The 26,887-nt window shown below is 36.8% G+C and overlaps 1 protein-coding gene across 2 annotated transcripts in view; it reads left to right on the top strand.

The window, feature by feature from the left end:
- Nucleotides 1-26,887, top strand: part of LOC125225384 (leucine-rich repeat neuronal protein 2-like) — a 76,483-nt gene that overhangs the window by 35,474 nt on the left and 14,122 nt on the right. For both annotated transcript variants that reach the window (XM_048129081.1, XM_048129082.1), the window contains exon 2: nucleotides 14,851-14,938. The gene's annotated coding sequence lies outside the window, so the exon portion shown is untranslated. The remainder of the gene's footprint in view (nucleotides 1-14,850; nucleotides 14,939-26,887) is intronic.

Genomic DNA, 26,887 nt, shown 5'->3' with positions numbered 1-26,887 from the left:
GTACGTTTTTTACCTAAACCGGATATGAATTTAGAAAACATTAGCTCCATCAAATGCAATAGAACAGCGCCATTGAAACGTGTTTAGAATTAACTGAAGATCCTTTAATTCTTTACGATACCGGCTAAGTCCCCTTTTGTCATTCAAGAACACTCGAAAAGCGAAGCCATTATAAACCGGGTCTAAATATGTATACGGTGCCTATTCGGTGGGAGCCAAGAGCCTTAAACCAACTACGTTATTTACTGTAAAGCAGATTCAACAGACGGAAGACATTGCCGTTCGCTGCGATCGCTTTTAATCCTCGAAATGAGACAAATATCACGAATCGGGTCAACGGCTATCTTCTCACGTTTGTTGACGCTTAAAGTGTGATAATATATATTAAATGGATCACTAGAAGCGACCGAAGGCGATAAATAAGCTCTTAAAACCATTACGTGTCACGCAAGATTTACTATGCATGGTAACGACAACTTTTTTCGACGCACCCGACGGCATTGTAGCTAACAGTTTGTAGTTCTAGGAATGTCGATTCACGTCCTGACAGCGATGCTATCATGTTATTTTACATGTAATTAGTATTTATTATCAACCGGTTGTTGTACGCTCGGGGCTCGTAATGAAGTCTGGGCGATCTTTCGTGTGAATGCGAGCTTAACGTGAATTATGTGGTTACGGGACGCTAGAGTTAAGCAATTAAAGCTGTTTTTTATGTGTTTAACACTAACTTAGATACGGCGTGCGATAATCACACAATTTATAGCAGTGCCACAATCCTGAGGAAGATTTGTATAATAAAATCATTTGAATTCTTCTACCACAATAAATAGGAATAATCTTTTGACCTTTAAAATCGTACCAAAAAAGGTTTCCTAGAAATATTTAGCGTATAGTTGAAATGCCAGAGCTGAGACGGCCCACACAAATCGGTAGCGTGTTAACAAGTTTTTTTTTACAAAAAAGCATCGTGCTACCGTCCTGTGAGAATTGGCTTGCCATCTGGTGGAAAGGAGATCCAGCGTTGAAATGAATGCGATAGTTAACGCTTAAATAAACTGATGAGGCCCTCTGCGTCTCACCCCGCGCCTATTCGACCGTTCTTTCGGAATAAATCATAATGATAATTGAATCATATGCTGCGTGTCAAAAGTAATTAACAGTTGCTGCGATACGCATCTCGGGCACATGTGTTTTTTTAATAACGTCGCCTCCAGTTTCCTCTCGCACACGCGACTCACGCTCGAGATAGCATCGACACAGAATATCTTTCACTCATATGGAGTTATTACTCTATCCGGCAGTGAATGAGTTTATTAAAGTCATTGTGAGAGTAAATTGATCTGTGAGTCCTCGTCGAGCGCGGGCGCAAACGCTATCGCGCTGGTGAAATGATGACATCTCGCTTCGATTACGCCCGGCTTAATCACCGGCGTGTGTCGAAATATTTTTGATAAGGTCACAATATCTCCGTCATAATTTTTCCGTGAAGCTTTTTATGCGTACATCCACTTAATAACAATCAAAGGGCTCTTTATTTCTTTTAGAATGTTATCACGATCGACCTTTGACTTTATAAAAAAATACACGCTATCGAAATTCCCTCGCCGTAAAATACATATACCACATTTCGGACGCACCTTATTTGAATGTAGGTATGTACATTGGGCAGTTTGTTGTTCTATAAATCTTGAGAGCCAATTTATCCGTAGGATACTTAAATTCGTTCCATTAACATCGTATCCCGTATTAAATTTGGCCGGCGGCGAAGACTGACAATGATTGGCCTAGCGCAGCCCCAAACGACCGCTGCGATGGGCTATAAAGGTGTTTCGCAGCCGTACACCAATTACCTTAATGTAACTACCATCAAAACAACCTTTTTAGCGAATCGCTTTCCCGCTCTTTCCCACGGAACGTTTGCTCCTAATGAAATTAAAGGTAAATATATTATCCGGCAAAAAATAACGTTCTTAAGAGCGTCGCGATGGACGTTTTATGAAAATGAGAGAACCCCTGCGAGATTCGCGCAACGCTCGCTTCAGTCGTTACGGGAGTCGCGCGTTTTTTAAGCCCCTGGTAAAGATGAAGTATTAGAGATGTCGCTGCCCGTCCCGCTGGTAATGAGACCCGCGGGAGTACGAAGCAATATCTTAATACATGCCTTGGCCCGGGGTGACAAATACACGGAATTTACACGGAAACGGTAAATAATTTATTACCAACCCCCTTGTACGTTTCTTACACGGCGCTGACAAGCCGGGAGATAACGTGAAGATGCTCTCGCAAAATATACCGACGTTAAGTTAAATTATTGCTGACAAGGTAGTCAAAGCACACCTCGTTATGGGTTATGGGTTTAGTAATTTCGCTACGCAAGCACTTCAAAGCTTCACTACTGGCGCAAACAAATTCCGCTAAAGGCATTAAACAAACTAACGCCTCACTTGTCAAGCATTCAATTTATGACGTTAATACCTGTGATACCGAGTATTGCCATATCGACAACATCAAAGCAGATGTTGAAGTCATACAGATAATAAGCCGCGTACTTCAAAGAACAATTGTAGGCTAGCGTGATCACAAATTAGGCACCCGCATTCATTTACGACGCCAACCGCCTTGCTACCCTCGACTCGAGCGCTGAAAGTTGAATATGAAAGGGTTCATAAAATGGTCGTAAAACTGTTGAGGAGGAGCGGAGAGCGTGCGTTTTGAGCGCTGGAGCACATTGATTTGTGTCGAGCAGCTGTCCCGAAGCGTTAATAACTTAATTCGTCAGAGACGGCGGCACGGGAAGAGGGTTTTAAAATGTCGCTACATGTGCGCAGGCGCCGAGGAAATGTTACAGCTAATGCGCGAGCGTGTCGAGGATGAAGACGTCACTCTAGACGCGCGACGCGACGCCAGAGTGCTCCCGCTGAGCGATTTGTGTCTACCGTGCCTACTTTACAAATGCTCTTAATAGACTGTTATAAGCAATCACAATTCATCAACCTATCGAACCATGCAACTAGGGAACAAATCAAATTATTTTATTGAATATTTTTGATTTGTTCTTTTTTCAAGTAGTCACACTACTTATAAATTATAAATTGAAATAGATATCATTCACGAAAGAAAAAACGACAAGAACCATGCTCATAGATCAAGACTTTAAAGTATTAAAATACGACGATATATTTACTTATTTGTTTTATTGACATTTAGGGAGACGTGCTAAACTACATACCAACTTTTTAGAACTTTTAAATTATAGTGTGGCACTGTGGCAGCATGAAATTGAATGACAGTTATTAATTCGAAGTTTGAAATTCCGAAGTCCCGCCTCCTCATCTTCGAGTGTGCTTCAGTCGTTCCCGGTGAGAACTGTCCTCATAATTATTTGTACACATCCACAGAGACGCGGACTCGAGTGCGGTGAGAGATGTTCGTGTCAAAACACTACTTCAAATTTAGATACAGACTGTCGAGCCCCTCTCATAATAATTCATATCCCGGCGCGCTTCGCTGATGTGGAAGCCACTTCACTACGTTGTTAAGTGTCACTAAGACTCACCTTAGCACTTTTGTAACTCTAGTCAACTAAAAATATCTACAAGAATACCGGGGCGCCAAGAAGCCATCTATGTATATTCTTAGATGTAACCTTTAATTGGAGACATGCTCGCAGTTTCAAGTCGCAATCGATAAGTCGTGTTTGACTGTACGCCGGTGGAATACTCAACGACTTTGCTATTTGTCGGCGGTTTCAGCACTATAAACATTTTCCGTAACTGGCACAACGGAGGAATTGTGAAAAATATCCGTATATGTTTATGTGTTCGTAAGAAGAAAACTTTACTAACCCTTGTAGGTAACCCTTATGATGTGATGGCGTTTGAAGGTACTTCTATAAATAATAACACAATTTACAGTCCAGGAACCGTGTTTGAGGGTCAAAGAAATCTAACTCCATTAAAAGTTTCCTTGTTTTCAAAGTAAATACAGCGATTCGGCTCAAAGGAAGCCCTTAAAAATTAATGGAGACATCCTGATTACTTTAAGATCCGTGGTATGCGTTATGTTCGGGACACTTCACTACATCTATTTTCGTGACCAAAGACAAGTTTACGGGCTTTATCTGCTTAGTCACTTTGAATTTCTTCTTAAGCAAAGGACATAAATTTTGGTAAATATAGTGTTAATCCGGGAGCGTATAAATATCACACCGCGGGCGTGACAGCCAGTAAAGAATTGGATAAAGAAAACGCATGCGGGTAATATTGTGACTGTCGCCGCCATTGTACGTTAATATTCGAACCGGGAGAATATAGTTCTGATTCCAAAAACGAACACGAGTCGAGTGCGCGCCGCGCGTCAGATTATAGGCATAAATTATTGGGCACTTTTGTTCATGTGAAAGAGCTGACTGGAGCCATTCAATTACCCGGCTCAGCCTTACAAGGAGTACCGAGACTTTTTCAGATGTTTGTGTAAGGGATTAGTTGGCGATATCTGTGCCGGTATCTTCGTGAGATAAGTACGAATATACGTCAACGTCGGACGACTAAGCCGATTATTTTAAATGTATTCACTTCCTTAATGGACGTCGTTTTTCACGTTGCGCTCCGTGACTACGCTCACTGACTTACTGAAGATTTTCGGTTATGATCCGGTCAATGACTGTGGGGGATTAAAGCTCACTTGCATCTGACATTTATTAAATATATTAATAAGTAACTGCTTTATTTATCATATATTAAAATTTCTTAATTATAAATTCATATTCTAAACAAGTACCTATAGTATTTCATAAATATACACACAGAAACTTTAGAAAAAATATAGTGCATTACAAATATTACAATTCAAGAATATAACACTTACCTTTCATACAAAAATGTGGCTATAAACGAGACCACACGTGAACCTAATAACGTGTTCAAGAAAAATAAACAACCCGGGTCTCCAGACGTGCATGCGTTAGTAGCCAGAATGATTATTGAAATGAGCCAAAAAATAAAGTAATAACAAGGATCATAGCTACCGCCCACCTGCGTTGGAGGCATTGACAAATGTTGCTCTCCGGGCTCCCGGGGTGTGCAGAGGCCCAAATAATATACATATCATTATTCTACCCTGGTTTCTCATAAATATTACTTACAAATTTGCCTATCCCATGCGATGTACGAGCGATTTTTTACCGGGAACAAAAACTTGCCTAAGTGACGGACGCGTGACGTGACTGGGTCGACGATAGCTTTACAATGAGGCTAAAATTAGAGTGCATTATGTATACATACAAACAGACATGCAAATCACTTTGAAACATTAAGAGCTTCATACGGAAATGAGGTTAGGAGTTTCAAATCCCGCATTTATAATTAGGCTGTACATTTGCCGCAAGTTTCGCAAATACGAAAGCTCTTTTGAGTATGTTTCGATCTAATAGAAGTACAGATGTAAATACTTCAGCTCAATTTCTACTTAACATCAGCTTAACAAATATAACTTCCTATTAATATTTATTTCGCCTCAAATTACCTCTCTCTAAATATGTAAATGGTCACATTTATAAGTAAGATTAAAACTTGATTACATTATGACATCACATGACAGTCCTGACGTGAGCACCGTCCATAATTTCATAATTAACGAAGTGAGTGAAACAGTTTTACGTCTACTTGCTACCACCACAATTTCACACAGGGTGTTTTTCTAGGCAGGTGGTCTAATTAATTAGGGCCCCCCTTACCATCAGAGGGTTGAAATTAAATGTGTATTTTGCATTTTTTCACCCCCACGACCCCGCGTGATGGCAGCCGCGCGTTATAATTAATAATAATCTAAAATACCTACCTAGTGTCGCGGAATGTTGGGAACGAAATTGCTTTAAGTAGATATTGTAATAAAACATTGTTTTGTTTAAATAATAAGGTATTTTCTGACTGATTACTTTGGTAATAATTTATTAATCAATTTTTTGTTTTTGTACGGCAGTTAAGTAGGTACATTATTTTCTGTTTGGTTACTTTGCCATCCACTGTTATAAGTACATAAGTATGTATATTAAATACTTTATAATTCTATTATAATGCAAGGCGTTCTTAAACTTAGAAACTGGCAACGTAGTTTTTCATACAAAAATATTTATTCTTTATAAAAGCATCAATATTAAGTAATATATGATTTTTATGATCTTAGGCTTAAGTGCCATTTCCGAAGCATTCCAAATATAAGCAGAGGCAACGTTCACTTAGTCTTATAAATATAAAAAAAATACATTCAAAGTATTCCATACATAACATAAGACGCGCTTACATGTGCTTACAAGTGAACACACGAATTTAATTTCACGCCGCCTAACACTTGTGTGCTATTCAGTACTTGTCACCCGTCGCGTGCTACCTGCGAGGGTGGGGACGCTATATCACTTGTCTACATCACATTACTACGTTATTACCGCGGCTACATGTTGCGCAGGGTAGTAAAGGTTAACGCACATCCCCTAGCATTTTATGGCAACCCTGAGATGGCGGTTTATAATTACTTTTCCCGTAAGTGTGACCTGTACATCTGCGAATTATTAGAGGCATTTTAAGTATGCCAAAGGTCGTTGTAGCTTTCATTACTGAAAGGTTAAGTTGTTAAAGGAGAGGAGATGAAAATTCATAACATGAATGAAGTCATAATTAAATACATACATACAATCACGCTTGCTTCCCATAAAGGGGTAGGCAGAGCATATGAAACTGCTAAAGTTACAGTGCCACTCTTGGCAAATAAGGGGTTAAAGGAAACGAAAACTGTGTCATTGCAGTGACAGTGACAGGTTGCCAGCCTCTCGCCTACGCCACAATTTACCCCATATCCCACAGTCGTCTCAAATCACTCATAATTAAATTATTAGAGATATTGAGATTATAATTTCATTGTTATGTAATACTGGAATAATCATCCAAAATGGTAATACAATAACCAGTAGGTATCCATATTTTAATGCGATGTGGTACTTATCACATCCTGGTACAATTGAACCATTTATAATCTTAGGCCACTGTAGAACCTTTTCACAGTGTAAGTACGTCAAAGGCATGACAAAGGCACGGTGTCAATAAGACAAGATTCTAGAATGGCCTGGGATTCAAATTGGTTGTACTCAAATAAACTCTAACGCTGCTGAAAATGTAGGTACCTAATCACATTTTATCATAAAATTACGAAAGTAAATGAGGAGTGCCTTTTCAAAGGGACTTATTTCTATAAGTCAACAGAGGTTATTTTTATCTATGTCTTCCGAGAGAAATAAACCTTGTTGACTTATAGAAATAAGTCCTTTTGAAAAGACACTCCTTAAATATTGTGTGCCTACATTGTAGTTAATTTGTTAATTGATAGAAAATGTTCTGACTAGATGTTTAAATGAAGATAATAATTTATTTCGTGCGAACCAAATAACGTTTGATTTAAAATAAACGAAGCAAACAAGATTCGCAGATCGGCAAATGAACGAGCTTTGTAATATCACAGAATATATAATAGTACAAGTAATATGTAGTCGAGGCAAATAGATGCTATGCTTTATGTTATTAAATTTGTGAATATGTAATCGAAATGTCTGTAAATTGCGTGAAACTTTTCAGTATGTACTGTATATATTACGTGAATGAATAGGTAATTGAAAAAATTAAAAGTGTATTATTTATTATACACAACCATAAAAATATACCAACTCGGCATTAATACTACTATATTATGTATATTACAAATTATGAAAGCTTACGGCGGTGGTATGTAGTTGTTGAACTACTAAGTATGTGTGTACTTGGTACTTTTCTTGATACTGATATGACTAATCTTCTTAGCTATACATGTAAATAATTTTATTACAAATAACAGAATATATTGAGATAACCCATTAGCACTAGTACTCCCGCTATGTAGCATCCTAAATTTCTCTCATACCAAACCTTGATATCCAAGCCAATGATAGATTTTCAGAAATAACACTCAAACGAGCTTGGAATATGAATAATTTGAACACAAAGTTTCTGAAGGTCACCAGAGTGGAATGACCCTCAAGTTAGAAGTCTACAAGAGCTCTTAAGAACTTCAGAAGAGTACAACTCTGATACCGCACTCTGACTCTCCGAGATTACACTTTCGTTAAGTAAAGTCCTCCAATTTGATGATTCAATATCTAATTTGAGTTTTATTGTTTTATTATGTAACATAAATACAATTCTTAGATCAAAACAATCAGTTCAATTTTTTATGTTTATTTAATGTTTATAAATACAATTGTAAACTAAAATTGGTTTTAAGCACAATTTTTCCGACTTGGAAGTTTCTTTTTTAACAACATTTTAAATTTATGACCAAGTACATACCTAATGTCTTTCACCTATACCTTTAGGATGTAAGAAAATACGGTGTATGCCTAATTTATCTTTTAAATTCTTCTTTCTTTTATTTCAAACTTCCTGATGTATGTATTACCTCAACTACGAGAATGGGTGTACTAGCCTTCTTTTAGATTCATTGAGCTTTTTATTCCTTTTTTATCACTATAAACCCCGGGTCGCCTCCCTCGATAAAATCTATGAAAAACTACCTGTTCATAAAGAAAATGCCCGGCATTCGGTCGACTCGCTAGTAAACCACGTGAATGGGCATACAACGCCCACTCGTACTATTACTTACATGCCTACGTCTCTATACCATTCAGTGGAATAAAATGATTACGCATTGCTGCGTTCCTAGCAATACGTCACAATCGCTTCCGCTTCGTTTTAAGCGTTTCGTAGCTAAGTAGCTTTTGTAGCTCTCTCTATCACTCTCCGATAGTGGCGCGACGGAGCCAGACTGTGTTTCGTTCGATCGATACGTAACGTCAAAGATTGTCATTTCGGCTAGGCCGGCTGGAATATCGACTATCCGTTCATTGAGAGTATTGACTCACGTTGCCTTCATCGTATCGTACGCATACAGAGGATGTTACGGACATTCTTGATAGAATGATACTTTAGTTTCTTAAAAAAAATAACATGAACAAATTTACATATAGAAACTAAGACTAAGTAGTTAAGTATACAACAATAGCTAGCTTAAATCTAAAATATACATTTGAGGTAATAGTACCTAATTAGAGAAGTTTTAGGATATCTTTATAAATAAAGGAGGTGTTAGTCCTAAACATACAATTTTAACATTGACATTCAAATGTCATGAACTCATGAACACTATACAATTATACACCTGAAATATTTCTCAACAATTTGAAATTGTGTAGAAATGTTTTAAGTAAAATAAAAAATATACATACTAATGAATACCCACTTACTACTACTAGGATATCGTGAAATCACGTTAAAAAACATTCTATTTTGATAGAAATATAAACAGTATATTAGTGAGATGTAACCAGCTGGAAAAAAATGTTGAAAAAAAAATCACTATAGTTATTCCGTCACCGGACACAACGAACTTCAAACATAAAATTTCTCCCCGCTTTTTAGTTTTAAGGGTTCCTAATTCTAAAAAGTTCGTAATGCAATATTTAAAGAGTTTCAAAGAAAATTAAGAAACCGTTCGCGACGGTGTGGATTCGAAGAGCAACGCAACTTTGTTAGGCACGGCGAGTTACCTCGTTACCGGAGCAGTAAAAAAATACACAAGTTAAACTGGAATTAAGCTACGATGAATTTTTTTCCAGTTATGCAGTAAAATTTTCTGTACTAATGAGCTAGATTGTTAGCTCACGCCCGGCGTCGCCTTTGTGGCAGGTGTTTCTGTTTAGCTTTGCGCTGCAAACTTCATTAATATTAAAAGTACTAGCATTTCCGTATATAACAAGTTTCCGTTGAATAAAAATTGGCAACAAATGCCCCGAGCGACAATACCGCATCTGAGTTAGTTACACGATAATTGGCGTGGAGTTGCCAACTGAGGCTGCTTCAGCTAAAATTCAGCTTATTACAACTTAAATTATTAGGTGCAGAACTAATAGAAACTTCCTGAATGGTGCGATAAACTTTTTATATTCAAATTAACTATTACAGACGGTTTCGACCAAACATTTAGTTAATACCTTTGATTAAAGTAAAATAGCGGAAGATAGGTGACGCGCCACTCAAATGTGGCCCTCAAAAATCAAGCTCCGGGAGCTTGATTGCTTTCAGTTGCAATCGGCACTGCGTGCGCATCGGATGTCGTGAGACGTGTGTCACGTGTGACGTGAGGAAATTATAAATTATTTTTTATTGGTAAAACGTAACCAAAATGCTTTCGTGTGCTTTTATGCGTTGCACAAACCATTCTAAAAGGAAAAACAAATCGCAGGGAATCACATTTCACTCGTAAGGACATGAAAAAAAATATTTTCTAAGATAATTTATAAATTCAGTCTTTGTTTTGACGGCCATTTTGCAGAGCGGGATAGAAATATAAGTTTCATTGACGTGCGACCAAATACGCATGATACATTAATGACGCTCAAAGATTGCCTTTTGAGATTTGCCTTCGCGGTAGCGTCAGCATAAAATGTTGATCATAATAAATAATTCATATAATAATACTTTTACCTGGTATTGATTGTTGATTGATTATATTATTTTTTTGTTAAATGATATTTGACCTCATTTTTGCAACAAACTTTAGTAGTACATTATTTTGTTATTTTTATTTACAAATAATAAAATGATGATCAACTAAAGTTTGTTGCAAAAATGCTTGCCTTATCAACAAGATTTTTTTAATTCACTCGCACCAAATATGTTTATTTGTTTTCTAGTTTTCCTGGAGATGAACTTGTCAGACAAAAAAGGCGTATTGTAGTGCGTAAACAACGACAAGAGCCAGACTGGACGCCTCGACTTTTCTCGCTATAGTGAGGGGAAAAGTTTTGTAAATAACTATTATTCTAAGTATAGGAACGTACCCTATCGTAAGCAATTTTTATAAAGTTTGTCTTAAAGAAAAAATATGAGGTCACTATTTTAGTTCCATCAATTTCTGCCATCTATTCTATTTTCAAAAAGTAATAGTGTGTTGTGAGTGAGATTAGGGTTGCAAATAGAAAAAAAAACCAAATGTTTTTTTTTTTTCAGAATTATGAAAAAAAACCGAGCATTATGATACTTTTTTCTAAATATGTTTTTTTTTTTTCACATGAACAAATAATTCGACAATAGCGTCGGGCATGTTCGCGGAGGCGCGCACGGCGTGCTTCTTCGCGAGCATGCGCACGCGAGCGGCTGCCCTGGTGCGTAGGGTGCGAGCCAGCCCCAATGCCGTCCTGGCTATGATTGCTGGCAGAGTTGACTGTTTATATATTCGCCATTGCTGCGACAGGCATGTTTAGCATAGCAATCAATAAAAGTAGTACCTAGTCTCTAGAATATTAGTATATAGTGTTATTTATTTTGTAATTATATTTAAATAGTGTAAATGTGTAATGAAATTATTATCTATTGTATGAGTCCTCGTTACTTGAAATAAATGAATTTTAATTTAATTTTAATAACGGTTTTTCGTGACTTGTAACGTGTTTCAATAACAATAACGTACATTTTAATACGATTAACATTCAGTATACAAACGTTTATTGGGGAATCCCCGATGCTACGTGCAGCGTGGAGAGGCGGTCGTGTTGCCAACAGTAAATAGTGATAACTACCAACTACAGATTTCGTAAATGTTACTTTTATAAGACCAGAACTTAAAGTAATTTGATTAAATTCGTTTAATAGTTAACATTAAGTCTAAAAAAACGTATAAAAGTATTAACTGCTTTGCAAATTTTGAGATTTCGTACTTTAGAAAAAAATACTCCAAAAAAAAAACTTTTTTTTTCACGGTTTTTTTTTGTTTGTTTTAAGCCAGAAAAAACCGTATTCTTTGCAACCCTAAGTGAGATACATGTCATCAAGCTCTTATATTTTCATTTAAATTTTACGAAGTTTCATTTCTTTCACGCGGAGGAACTCCACGCGCTTTTTTCTAATGTCTGTATCAAATAAGATATTGTTGACAGTTGTGGCAAAAAGTGCCTCATCTAAATTTTGGTGAATAAGTTCATAATTTAGTTTAAAAATAAGACGTAATAAATATTAAAAAATATACTTATAATTATGTTTTTTTTGGTAACCCTACTTACACCAAACCAAACATCGCTCCACAGTGCAAAATAGTAAAGTAATAAATAATAAGTAATTTATTTTGTTTTCATAAAAAATATGTTGCATAATTCTTATACTCCAATTTGTCTGCTGACGCTTCTTGATTATTTGCAATGACATTTCTTTTTTTTTAATCTTTATTAAAGAGCTTTGACATGTCACTAGGAAAGAGGCTCATCTCGATGCGCGCGTTTGTCTCATCACTACCGTCGGAATAAATCGGTGTGTCTCTGTCGTTCAATAGCGTAAATTTACATAGCTGTGTGTGTCTGCTTGTATGTAGTAGTGTGTAGTGCCCACGGTAGTGCCTGTTAATAGCTGACAATTAGTATGACGTGCCGTATCTTCCGCTATTTTACTTTAATCAAAGGTTAATACCTACTTAATAGTCTACGTATTCCCCTTCAGTTTATGATACGGCTGTTATTGAGCAATAAAAACATAAATGGTACATTATAAGACCCCACGGCGATACCCCAAACATGCGCTATCTAACGACGATCGATCCTACAGTTGTAACAACCGCCGCACATTATCCTAACGCAATTAAACGTGTAACATATGGGGGTGTCCGCTCAAATTTAAATCTTTGATAATGCAGGAAAACGGTTCACGTGTATTCGAACGATCTCCAAGACCTCTAAATATACCGACCTGCCAATATATCACCCGGTTACTCCTATTTTAGACTGCAGACTTTAACAGAATAACTGGCACGACTAGTGCCCTGTAACAGGGTCGCCGGTTACATGTATCATACTCAAACGCAGCGAAGCGAAATTGCACTATCCACTTTTTAGTTTCGTACACAGATCCGACGAGCCCCTTTCAACTATAGCGCCCGTATTAAAATAGATGCCCGTCGGCCGCTCCGTTACGATACACGGCTTTAGATAGATTCCCCCCATTTTTCTCGCGCTCACGAGCCGTCGCCGTATAAATGCTTCGAGTGTCTTTTTTGTAGCAACCGGAGGAATTACAACATTAATCAGCCGAAATGAACCTTTTAGCGAAATGTCAAAAGGTTTACGAAGATCTTTGCGGTAACGAGGCGCGGTTATCCATAATGAAAACAAAAGAATGCTCACTCTGTTATCCGGACATCGACGCGTTTTGCGCGGACGGGCTCGCTGGTCCGCCGCTTTCTCTTAGATAAGCCGAGTGCTCAGGCTCTTTGTTTGAAACACTACATTAATTTGAGCTAGTGATGTAACCCCGTGGCATTGTTAAATTGATTGTAAGAGTGTTTATGCTATTCTTTTTTTATCTGACCGGCGATAAACCCTTCTATTTAAAAAGCCTTTTCCTTTTGATTAAAAAAAATAGGTTCTGTAACAATTGAGTGAGTATGAACTCGATTTATCGCGAAGGTTGGCAGCGTTTCGGCTGGGGGTCGGCCGGTCAGCTGGCGCTGGGACCACGTTTCCGCTTGATTAGAGGGCAGTAGTTCCCCGCACACCTGCGCCAGCGACCTGGCTTTTCTGCACGTTTTGTTTCGGAATTCGGGACGTTTACCGGGGAAGTTTTATCGTTAGATTCGAGCTATGCGGGCGCCGTCCGAGCTCGCTCCGCGGAACAGAAGGAATCACCGTTTTATTCATTTCCTAGACGATTTCATAAGTTATAAAACTAAGCATTTTAGAAACCTCTTGCATTTTTGTACTATTTGCTTCGGAATGAAATTCGTAACGTATAATAGTAAGAATTGTATAGATATCTTTATTAAACTTGGCTTGTTACGAGTTTTTCTAAACTACAAAATGTCATTTCATATTTGCTAGTCGCTATAAAGCAAAGAGGATCGAGTATTATAGAGAGTTACTGTCGAAGTAAAATGTGTAATCACAGTGCATAGTCTGCCATCTCTTGACACTGGCTTAAAACTTTTGAGCCTCAGTTTTGACAATTTGGCCCATATTCTTAGCTTGATATGTGTTAAAATGTCAAATATTAATATTAGCACTATCTAGCTGAGCGTACCCCAAAGGTGTAATGCCATCTAGGCCACTGTACCTTTTTCTGTATGGTACTGAGGTACGTTTTATTCTTAGACTTTATCAGTCTATACGGAGTTATACATATATGTCTTTGCTATAAAGTAATGGAAAACATCGAAAAAAATCGGGCTAATCCCGATAGGGCCTAGTTTACCCTTTGGGTTGGAAGGTCAGATAGTAGTTTCTTAAAAAACTAGTGTCTACGAAAAATCCTGGAACTAGTTGACCCCAGTCTCTCAAGAGCTTTGTCAAAAATTAAGAGACAACGCTAGGAAGAAAATACTTGCCTTGGAACGAAAACGAATTACGAGGATGTATAAACGAGATATTGCTTGTTTATGAAGGTCTTCGTTTATAGGCCCCTAAGGGAGAATCTCCTTTATCGATGCTTTATAATGGTAGTAACTGTTGCCCAAAGAGATAATAAAGTTTGTGAGTTTAATGCGTTACAAATGTAAAGGCATTGTGTTTCATTCATTGATACGTGGTTTTGTTCAAACAAAGATTTATGCTTTAAGCAGTGCCGGATTTAGACTTTTTTCGAGGGGGGGCAAAAACTAAAAAAAGTATTACAAAGTTGGTATTTGGCGCCCCCTGGTCTCCACGGCCTCTTAGATATCTGGCTTTAATTATATAAAGTGCTGAGTATGAATGTACCTCTTAATTAAAAATGTTCTTTCTGTTTGTTTTAGGATATGCGCTGGAGAAAGTTTAGAGACTTGCACTCATGATTGGACGTAACGGCACATCATAACAGCAACCCGAGCTGCCTACACTTAGGTGAGTAAATACGAGTACAATGCATAGACAATACGTGCTTATGGGAACAAGAATGTAGGTACGTAATTCAAAAAATAACACTAGATTTTAACCCCCAAGATTTCAAATCTAACTGTTTCTGTTTAGCCCAACGGTTGTCTGGCAGAGAATGCCTCAAGGCGTTAAGTCCACCAGTTGTACTCTTTTTTGTAAATGTACTTTAAATAAATAAATGAATAAAATGAGTTTTCAAAGCCATGTGCTATGAAAAAACTCTTTTTTTTGGAACAACGTGTAAACCAACACTTAAAGCCACTACTGTTTGGTTTAATATTAAAAACACAGTTAGACTTCCTAGATTAAATAAGCAATAGACAAAACGAACGATGCGATAGATGCTTAAACAAAAATATTAACTAACAACTAAATTTGGTGAATGTCCATACCTCACTACAACTAAATAAAGTAATTTGTAATCGATCAGCGATAAAAAATTTAGTACGTTACAGACAGAGACATCATAACAGAGTAATATTTTTCCAATAAGATTCTAATCCAATTAGAATTCCACGCCAGGTCCAGAGTTCTATTCAGAAACCCTTTACTAAGCTTATACAATCTTACCTATTCTCTGGATCAACCCCCATCACCATCCGCCCAGAGAAAGGGATGATTTGTATCTTTTTTCAATAAACAAACACCTGTGCCCGCACGATTTGTTCCATTCTAAGCTAAGCCTTGTAAATGTCGGCCCATTTGTAGTGAGATTGAAAAACTGTTTCGTATACCGACTGCAACAGTTTGTTGGACTCGCTGCTCCTAATATATCACCTGGATGGTTGCACACGGAAACAAAGTTTTGTTGTGACGGGATGTATGACATTCTTGTCGCCGGTTCATAAGGTTTCACCTCATATCGTTGAATGTAAAATCATAATGTATGTAATTGTTAAATTAAATTCACGTAGATACAATCATAATGTATTATAACGAGTATGAAATGCTTTTACTAGCCGCGGATATGAGTGAGTCATTGCTGAGCCAAGTCTTTCACGAATACCTCGACTTTTACGAGTCCCTTTCAGCGCGAAATTCAATAAAGTTGTCCAGTATATTTTCTGGTGTTACGGAAATTTGAAATTACTAAGCTATAGATCGGTAATACAGAAACTAGAAAATAAAGGAAAGCTTTTACTTGTGTTTCACGAAAGGTCGAAACTACGAATAACTAATTCTAAAAACTTAACTGAGTAAACATTATGAAAAATACATTTTGTTCACCACGCAGCTGGGGTAATTACTTAATTATAAAAAAACATAGCATAAAAGCACTAATCTAATAAATTGGTTGACAGTCGGTATATACAAACATAGCGCTTTACCGCGCGGTGAAATATGACCAATCATTTTTCAACGAAAACCCCCTCGGACACATATGACAGATTTAAAGCGGTTGGTGTGAGTGATGCGTATATACCCAATGCGTCAATCAGAGATGCCAAATGATCATGCAAGGCTTACATGCGATCGACGTGTCGAAGCCAGTCGACATTTTTCGAGGGTGAGCGAATCGAATGATGCTCAATTGACACTTTTTGTCGAGTAATTTTGACACTGACGGCTTGTTTGATGACAGCTTTTACTTTGTAATTACTCGTATTGTATTAAGTTATCGCTCCTCATGGGTTATTAAAAATGTATATATTGAACTACTACTGCGAGCCCCATAAAATCAAAGAAATGCATTGTAACCATATAATAACGATTCTTAAAATTATAAAAACGTGAAGAAACGTTATGCAAGTTTTAAATTATAAATATTAAGTTACATATTTCGTTAGATCACGGAAACTTTATTTTAATTATGAACATTTCTAAGCTCATCAGAAGCTATCTTTGTCTATCAAAATTCTCGGTAGTTGGAGATATCTCGCTGGCGGGCGAGGATTAATCTAAATTGGCCGTTAAAGTGCTGGTATTACCGTTAATTGTATTAACATAACGCCATTGAAGCTCCAGAATCTACACTAATAATGATAATAGCTAGGTAGTTACATAGTATACACTGGGCATAATATTATGAGATGCATGCTTGGATGCCACTAAGGATGTCACACATAAAAGTAAAGTACCATAATTAACCAATAAGCGACGTTAAACTTTATGGGGTGTCGTTATTTTTTCCGCGAACTAAACTCATTCTCATTACGTAAGGATGGCTAACGATAGAAAATCACCGTGGAAGCTCGGTAGCGGTGCCCAGTTTCATTATCATACAAATTTTAGTTGGGCTCTATTACTAAGCAATTTCCATGATTAAGGGTATCGCTGTGTGCGGCGGCGACAGCCCGGCAAATAGGCCGATTGTGCCCCACAATGAATAGCTACCTTTATTTATACACACAACGTACACAATTTGCTAACAATTTCTATGTGGTGAATGGATCCTGGTTGTGTGCGGATAAACAAAGGGATTCTTATCCCTGAACACGTTAAGGTAACTTTTGAGCTTACGCTGGTTTCTAAAAAATATGCATTATATTAATTCGTTCTTTTGATTGTTGGCTGCCTCGTTCTTTTGATTGTTTTTAAGTTTATTGACGTAAAAGAATTAAGCCCCTATAGCATTGGTTACATTTGGTAATGCTTCCGGGCGATCGACTTTACGCCATCGGGTAGTTCTACGACCTGATCTGTCGATAGGCTCATACGGGCTCTAAATTGAGGCTTCGACGGCTGGACAGACATTATGTTCCTCTATCGACATGCTTTTGTCAGGGCGATTCAAAGGTGGTTATCCGAAAGTGGGTCAGCAGGGATTTCTGAACGTCGTGTTTATACACGTAGACCAGCACTAGTGGTCCTTTGTTCTCGTGTTTAGGTTTCGGAGAACTATTTGAAGTAGGTGTTGTGTGCGCTTTGTTAAAAGTCAACGGTTATCTGTTGCAGTTGATTCAGAAATGTGAACAAAGGATACGAGAAGCGATAGTCGTGGGTGTTTGATATGCGGAAAATAAAATGCAATATTGTGTTACAAGATTTGTTTGGGTTACTAGAGTATCGTCGATTATCCTTAATATCCTTATGTTTCAAATTATGATAGTTTACGTAAACTTTTCTATCTAGTCATAATATTAAGTTACATACAATAAATCAATTTATAAAAATCAACTAATAAATTACAATAAAATTTTAAGAAAATGTATTTACAAATCGCAAAAAATTTACAATTCAAACCATATATCTTGTAGTAAAAATCAGTCTAAAGCTACATGGGACATTATCACGAAAAAATTTGCAAGCATTAACAGTTATAATGAAATTGATTATTTAAATTATAATAATATGACATTTAGTAAGCCCGAAGATATTTGTAATTTAATGAATGATTATTTTATTGACATAACTTTATCAAAATCGAATCCAAATGGCAATGTGAATAATGTAACAAATAATATAAATAACTTTCCTTCTACAATATTTTTAAGACCTGCTGATGCCCAAGAAGCTTTCAAAATCATAATGTCCCTTAACAATAGTAAGACGTCCGGATATGATGACATTACAACATACATTCTCAAGCTAAGCGCTCTATGGATATGTCACCCTATAGCCCATATAATCAACCTATCATTAGACCAAGCGGTTTTTCCCGCACAGTTAAAACTGTCTGTGGTAAAGCCCTTATTCAAGAAAGGTGACCGCAAAGATCCCAATAATTATAGGCCCATAACAATTGTTCCAGTTATTTCTAAAATAATTGAGAAGGCAATGTGTGAACGGCTAACGGGATTTCTCGAAAGAAACAAGTTATTGCGACCAGAACAATACGGTTTTAGAAAAGGTCTTTCAACTGAACTGGCGTGCTTTGATTTTGTCAGATATGTTACTGAAAGTCTAAACAACAAATTACCTGTATTGTCAATATTTCTGGACTTAAGCAAAGCGTTCGACTGCGTTGATCATAGTATACTACTAGCCAAACTTGAGTATTATGGTATTAGAGGATTGGCGAATAATTGGATAAAAAGCTATTTGTCACATAGAAAACAATGTACAGAAATACTAAAAATTGAAAAGGTCGGGAAAACCTTTACAAAAATTAATTACCGTTCAACAGTTCGTGAAGTTAAATCAGGTGTCCCTCAGGGGAGCATCTTAGGGCCTCTTTTATTCTTAATATACATTAATGACCTTCCTCTAGCCATCTCACATAAGTGTTTACTTTTCGCGGACGACACAACTTTATTAGTAAGGGGTGAAGACGCTGATTCCTACGAAAATACTGTAAACAATGCGTTAGCTGACATAAAAAATTGGACATGTAACAATAATCTAGATATTAATATGACTAAGACATTCTATATTCAATTTCATTCGTATAACAGTGTGCCAATTCAATTAAATATAGATTATAATAGTGTACCTATATCAATATGTGAAAATATAAAGTTTTTAGGATTAATTATAGATGAGCATCTAAATTGGAAGGAACATATCAATAACGTTTGCAGTAGATTGGCCAGATTCGTATTTGCATTAAGAAAACTGAGAAATACTGTTAGCATGGAAGCAGCACTCACTGCATATCATGGTGTTGTGTCGTCTGTGCTCAATTACGGGCTATTACTGTGGGGTAATTCGGTGGATGTCGACAGAGCCTTAATATTACAAAAAAGTTGTGTCCGTGCAATCATGAATGCGTGGTTTGATGATCATTGTCAGCCGCTCTTTAAGAGATCAAATATATTGCCACTGCCATGCATGTATATAAAAAAAGCATGTATACTTGTAAAAACCCGCCCAGATTTATTTAAAATGAGGTCAGAATTTTTGGAACCCAGAGATCACAATATCTAAATCTTTTACACCAACCTCGATGCCACTTAGCCATTTACAAAAAGAATGCATATAATATGTGCATAACTCTATATAATGCCTTGCCAAATAGTGTAAAACTTTTGAATGGTACGCAATTTAAAAAGAACTTGACTAGTTTTCTCTTGGAGCACTGTTTCTATAGTGTACAAGAATATACTGACTTTAGTAAGCGAATGGCGCAATAAAATCACCCTCGTGCATCTTCTGGTCCGGCAGGGGTACATGTTGGCGGTCTATTTCACCCGGTTTCTCGTTCTGTAACAAGGGAATACATAGTTAATTTCATTTATTTCACATATTTAATTATTTTTTGGTTATCAACGGGTACTCTCATCTTTTAAATTCTACAAAGATCAAAGTATCGTTATAAAGTAAAAAAGATTAATGACTTACCCTGTAGTCTCGACGAACACTTGAAGACAGTCTTTTGTAGCACGATCAGCCATCTCTGGGTTCACAAAATCTCGATTTGTCAGTTAAAATTAATTTTTATTTTTAAGATAATTTTACAAAATGGAGGATAAAAATGAAGAAGGAGCCAACTTCAAAGGTATGTGTGGCTACCGCCAATATCGTGGAATGAATGAGGGATGGATGGTAGTGGAACGGGAAGGAAGCATAAACGAATGAACGGAAGTGACTGAATGGAATATTGTTTTATTTTATAATTTTTATTTTTACATTCCTAGTAATGATATATTGAATTTTATAAATTAATTTTAATTTTTTTAATTGTAATTTTAAAACATATTGTAACATTGAATAATAATAATTGTGAATTTGTGATTTACGTGACAATAACTCTTTTAATTATATTTAGTCGTTGACATACTTTTTTATTTATATAACAATGGAATGAAGTTAATTATTATTGTTGAATGTGTAGATTTTAATTTTGTAATTTTTTTAATATTAGTTATATATTTTGTATAATTAATAAATTTAATACTTAGTTTTAAGAAACATTTGCATGTCGTCATGACGATGACTGAATACTTTTACTTGTCTACTTACACGAACATCTGTACCTTAGTTATAAGTATTCTAGCAAATAAATTTCTTTCTTTCTTTCTTTCTTCTTTCTTACATTCTTAATCGTATCGTTTATAATCACTTAAGTAAAATTTTAGACAGGAAGTGTCATTGTAAGACGATTGAATAATTAAATAATAATTTTGGTATCCAACTTATGTTACGGTTCACATCACATCATAAAAAAAAAATAAGGTAATAATAGAAACAGCCGCCGTCCTACAAAATAAATAGATAACTTATCATCCAAAAAGGGCCGAGAAATCCAAAGTGCTCACGGAATACGCGTCGTAAAGCATTTTCGCCGTGAAACCTTTAGGACGGCCCGTCAAAACAAAATGGGGGTGAAAAATTCGTTGTATATAAACAAAGGCTTGTTCGGTGGCTCGCTCATTTCGGCATCGGATAAGTGTCGGTGTAATCCGTGCCGGGGTCGTGTAAATGCAAATCATGCCATAAAGCCATCGACCTTCCCAGTTCACTTAATGAACAGGAGGTCCTCGGACGTGGACCCGTCTCAACAGCGGTTTCCCGGCTTGTAGGTGGACGAAATTAGAGACGACCTAAATTGCTTATACTGCAACGCTTTGCCATAATGAATTTTGGGGCTTTGTTGCAGCCCGGTTGCATGGTTGCATTAATTAGGTTATAACTTAATTTGGTTATGTGCAGTACCGTAATGGAATAACGATGATACAGTGGATAATGGACATAACTATCTCCAAGGAAGATAACAGTATAATTAAATGTGCTTTGTTTGAGTTTAGCTTGCGGGCATACAATTATAATGTACTTTTCAAAAGAAAAATGCTCTTTTAAGCGCTAGCGTTTCTGGTTACTTGCAAGAAAAGAGAAGCTTTCAAATGCAGGTTCTATCTGCCCAATTCGAAGTTTAAGACAAGTATCCTAAAGTTCTAATCGCGTTCTAGTATCGTAAAGTTAATATGAAACGGGTTAAATATAATATAATAGGAATATGTACGTATGTAAATGTACGTAGCTATTTTTGAATCACGCGTAATATGTGCATAGTAGCGTGGCTTAAAATGTTCATGTTTCCTTGGTATGACTGGAATAAACACTTCTTTATTTTTCTGTATCCAACCTGTTGGTGCATAAATGTTCTTATACTCTCTTTGCGCTTCGCTACGAGCGAGTAAAGTAGACTTAAATAAAAGTATGTAACTATAATATTATGTATTTGATTTCGCTTTATTTATCTAACAAATGAATGTAAGTATTTTACATGATTGTGGTTTGTAAGAGGTGTGAATCAAATAGGTACTACGTCCGATTAGTATCGAGTCTTAAGATGCATTTCTGAACCGTGTTGCTAACTGTAACTTTCTTAACTATAGATACAAGTATATGTGTGCGCTGGGCCGTAGGTGAAACAATACGTACACGAGTTTCAAAACTTAGGGTTGTCAACTAAATAAATATGATAGTCAATATTGTAACGACACATAGTATAATGATGCTATGTATGTGTCTACTCATTTGTATTTATTGAGATTGTAGGCTGCATTACATTGCAGGCAGTATTATAATTTCATTATAAATTAACAAAATTAGGTACTACACATTAAGAAGTTATGCTAAGCCAAAGGTCTACTGACTCGATTAATATTTAAATGAATCCTCGTTCAGTCTCCATGAAACTCGAATGGCGTCTTTCTACAGCATCTGCAGATAAACGAGGCGAAGTACGTAACGTCACTTTATCAACAGCCGTGGCTGAAAGTAGCTGGTCCCTGCGGACGAGCGAACTCTAACCGCGAGCCAGCCCTGCCGGAGACTCCGTGTTGAATTACAAATACGTCGACTTGACGTGAATTCGAATAGGGCGGGGTATTTGTAGCCCAGTCTCACACAGGATATAGTTTCTTTGTTATATTGTTATAGCTATCTCTATTTATGTACATCAATAATATCGACTACCTCCTTATTTAGACCCGTTTGAAGTTCGGAACGAGCAAATTACACATCGATATACCGTTAAAAAATTAGAAGCTTTCGCTTCTGCTAATAATAGTGTTATTAATTATTGCTTAAAGCAATAATAAATGTAACATCCGCGCTCAGAGCTGAATCGATATCTAATTAATGTCTGCGCCAGGTATCAATGCTCGGAGATTTTAAATTTTGTTTACCACTAACGAAACCGGCGAGCCGAATATTTTGATCTGTTATGAAGCATTCACAATAGTTTTTACTACTCATAATAATAGCGTAATATCATCTAGTGCCATGACGAATGCTGGGATGTGGAGTATCAATCTCGGTCGTAATTAAAATGATTGTATTGGCTCACAAGAAAAATAATTAAAGCTTTATAAAAGAGGTTATACTCGTGCGCGGCGGAGCGGAGCGGTGAGAACGTTTTGAATTTGGTTTAGCCTAAATTTGATATTGAACGGAACTCTCGGCGGTTTAAGACCGCAACATTAGTACGCTCTTATTAGTCTTTTTTACGAAATAGACCTTAGGCGTCATCCATATATTACGTCACAGTGTAAGGGGGGGGGGGGAGTCATACTAAATGTGACAATGCCTGTTAAAGGGATACAAAAAAGCGTGACATAGGGGGGGGGAGGGGTCCAAAAACCTGAAATTTGGTGTGACGTAATATGTGGATGATCCCTTAGTAAATCTCCCTTTCTGTTTACCGGTTGCGGTTTGAGCCTCTATTCAACACCAACAATATTTACAATCGCTTCTTGTTCGACAGTAATAAGAGGATATTCCAACCAAAACGACATAATTATAGTGGCCATTATTTCGACGTCTTACCTCCATAAAACATCTTACCAGAGTAAAGAAGGAATATAAATAAATCTTCCACTAACTATGTATCACGTTTCTAAATTGGATTGATCTATGGACAGTTTTACAGTCAATATGTTTCGTTAAACTGTGATTAAAATTATTTGGCAGCCGGCGTTCTTTTATCTTCGTTCATATGCCGAAAGAGTTAATACTTGCGGTTTTCGGTCGAAGAAACTTGCTGGTTACTATTTGAATACGTTTAGGACAGTTCGACACCCGATATTCGCCGCCACAAGGTTTCGGTAACTTTCTGTAACTAATACTTTGTATAGTGTCATTATCGTATCAAAGATTCAGATCATTGGATAACGGGTCATCGGCCACTGAAGTAGGCGTGGGAAACTAAAGAAGTAAAGACATATTTTGTACTCGAGTTTGAAGCATGGTAATTATATTGGTTCGGTGATATTAAAGCTTTACTAGCAGTAGTCACGTAACAAAGCGAAACTGATTTGACGTGAGAAGATGTTTTTAATGCTACAGCTTTAACGAGCGGTGTTGTTTACAAGCTTTTAACAGTTTTGTGCTGATTTTGTTTAGGGCAATTTGAGATTAATTGGTCTTTTAAATGTGTTGTTTACCATTTTTCTCACACTGATTGGACACACTCCATCACTCAAACGAAATCATATTATAGGTACAACATTTTGCATCATCTAGCATCTAGTTTGTATATGTAAGTGTATACATATTATACCTATAGTTAATTTATGATGTTTTTATTTATTTTCGGTTAAGTCTTAGATAAACATCATTTGTAATGCTATTAATTAGTTTGTGTTTATGAATCCAACTATGAAACTTTCTGATAAATTCAATTAATATTCACTACCCTGTTAGCATTTCCACATTTCTTTTTTCTTCCCACATTGTTTCTAAGACGGATCCGTTCTTGCACCTGTTGATTCCACTCGGGGAAATCGTAAAAAGTTGTTTGCGCCAGCGCATATCGTAGGGACTTTAGCCAAGAATATAAACGCTAACGCTCCGTTGCGAATGCTACGGAACTGGCTCTGCGGCGCCAATACAGAAGAGCGTTATACCTCGGACAATGGCGACTAAATATATGAAAGAGGCGCGTTCCTACGCACACAGTCTAAGCTCGTGTAGTTGAACGCGTACGATGTTATGTATGAGTGAGATTTGACAGGTCAACTGGTCGCGTTTTTTGACAGGCGGTAACTGTGAGGTAGCCGAGAGCGGATGGGCGGCACTTTTAGCGGGGAGCGGGAATGACCATACCCAATACAGAAGAATATTATAGAGAGATAACTATTAAGAGACGGAGGTCAACGATTGTGCGCTTGGCTAGAGGGCCATGTACCGTAAGTAGCTAGAAGTTGCGACCATTTGAGAGTGACAGCTGCTTCCGCTACGGATGCTGGTTTGCTTGCGAATAGAAGTGTTAAGTACATGTTGCCGTTGAATGACAAAATATTGGTATTAGTCATAGAAAAATAAGTAATAGGAAAGAAAGTCTATAAAATGTAAAGTTTATTTGATCTTTAAGTATAAAAATAGTAAAAGCCATGCACTTGAATGCCAATGCCATGCCATGCCATGCCAATGAATTACGTGTTTAAAATTATCGTAATCGTGACCCATATGCCCTTAATACCTAGCGAAAATTGTAGTGTACATTATAAAAAACTGTAGTTTTATAACTCTTTTCCTCTAGCGCAAGATCTTAAAGTATAAGTATATTGCATGTGTGAAGTGAAATTAAGCATCCTTTCAGCACATGTCCGCCAAAGCGTTGAGATTAGCACGTAGACTGAAACTTCCTTGTTACGTGTTCTTGATTATTTGCTGAGCCAACAGACCACGGCCGACGTAATCAAACGCCCAGTCCGGGCAAATCGAGTTAAGACCCTGGCCTTTGAGAGAAATTCATTACTTAGGTATTAAGATATAAAAGCTTACCGTTTCGTTCCATGTCTCTAAGTTAGTTGCTAAAAAAAATACATTCGGAACTTTCATTAGTACCGCCTGTTGCTATCTTTATAATAAATAAATAAAAAAATATTATAGGACATTCTTACACAGATTTATTGAGTCCCACGGTAGGCTCAAGAAGGCTTGTGTTGTGGGTACTCAGACAACGATATATATAATTTACCTCTATAAATACTTATATACATAGAAATACGTATATACTTTATGTGCAATGTAACTGTTATTTAAAAATCTGTAATATTTTTGGTGCAATAAGGAATATTTACTTACTTACTTATATTTACATACATACATAAACTCTCGCCTGCATTTCCAAACGGGGTAGTCAAAGCACATGAGACCGCTTATGTTTCAGTGCCACTCCTGGCAATAAAAGGGTTAAAAGAAAGCGACTTAGTGATATTGCAGTGACAGCGAGAGGGTGCCAGCTGATTGACTACACCATAATAAAGTACAATAAATTGAATCGAGTTTTAAATCACCCACTGGAGGAATGGGGGAGGTAAACACGGGGTATAATTAAAATTTTCTAAATTCGAGAACTATGATAAAATATGAATGTTTAGCTTCGATAGACCAGCGCATTTCTGGTATCGACATTACCAGCGAACCTTTACGCAAAAACCGACTTTTATGCAAAGCTTGGCCTAATATTTTATATTTCTTACCTAGCTAACGTGACTCATAGAATTATGATTACCTATGTATATTGTATACTATAACGGCTGAAAGTCATAATTAGTAACTCTTTATTGTACAAAAACACATTAAAAAATAGCATACATTGAGATGTGAAGTACAAAGGCGAACTTATCCCTTTGAGGGATCTCTTCCAGTTAACCTTTGAGTAAATGAGAGAAAAAACTTGAAGAGGGTAACAAATTGCGCAATTTGTACAACAAGGTACCATAAAGACAATGGGTGGTTTATTTATTAATATATAAATAATTAATAAATAAATATATACACATTTATTTATTTATTTATTTATTGGTAAACATGATTACATGACTTTACAGCTAACCATTGCGTCACATATCTTAGGCTGACATAACAAGAAAAACAAAGTAGACATATACATTTACAATAATAGGCATACACCTAACAGACATTTTATAAAGGAACAGTTGAACACCTCGCATCCATCGCCTCACACAATCTCAAGCATTCACTACATATTGCCGCCCATCGCCACGCAAACAAGTCGCACTCAGGTGTCGATGTCAGGAGCGCATTGAGCTGTGAGAGGGCGCGGGGCAGCGGTGAGTTCCT

The sequence above is a fragment of the Leguminivora glycinivorella genome, chromosome 4 (genome assembly GCF_023078275.1).
Source record: "Leguminivora glycinivorella isolate SPB_JAAS2020 chromosome 4, LegGlyc_1.1, whole genome shotgun sequence".
NCBI lineage: Eukaryota > Metazoa > Arthropoda > Insecta > Lepidoptera > Tortricidae > Leguminivora > Leguminivora glycinivorella.
Note: the sequence above shows the minus strand (reverse complement) of the source record. Positions and strands in the feature narration are given on the sequence as shown.